This window comes from Temnothorax curvispinosus, unplaced genomic scaffold (genome assembly GCF_003070985.1).
Source record: "Temnothorax curvispinosus isolate PA1 unplaced genomic scaffold, ASM307098v1 QBEX01014876.1, whole genome shotgun sequence".
NCBI classification, from domain to species: Eukaryota; Metazoa; Arthropoda; class Insecta; order Hymenoptera; family Formicidae; genus Temnothorax; species Temnothorax curvispinosus.
The window spans coordinates 32,495-33,095 of record NW_020224656.1 but is presented as its reverse complement, the minus strand read 5'-3'; positions in this window follow the sequence as shown (position 1 = coordinate 33,095).

The window sequence follows — 601 nt, the reverse complement described above, 5'->3', positions numbered from 1 at the left end:
AATTCATCACGAAACTTTCCAATCCCTAACCTGGCATTCAGTGGTATAATATTTTTGTGTCGGAATTGGATGGGATTCAAAAAAGACAAATTCTTTCCAAAATAAGGAATTCCATGATATTGAAACTATTTCAATCCCTTTTTTGGACAGAATGGAATTCGGAAAGTCCTTAATTGAATTCCTGGCAATCCCGTTTTAATTCTTTTCAATCTTTTTTCGTTTGCTGGGTAGTCAATCCTAGGTGTGGCTTAATTCGGACTGTGTGACTGTTAACAAATAAAATCAAGATTTTTTTTACTAAATTAAGTTCTTATTGTTATTAATGCCCCGCGACGCGAGATATTAAACGTTAAAGTTGACAGGTATCAGGTTATGATTCCTGTTATACCGACGAGCTGTAGCGACTACGGCGACTACTGGCGACTACGAACATGCCCTGTGGCCACATGCGGATGCTCAGAGGCCGCACGCGCATGCAAAACTGCGCCAATTTTAAATGAATCAATCGTGCAGAATAACCAAGCATCTCGATTCAAGCAGTTAGGTCTCACGCTGGGAGTTTCATTAGTTTAATTATGCGTGGGAAGCACACACACACACA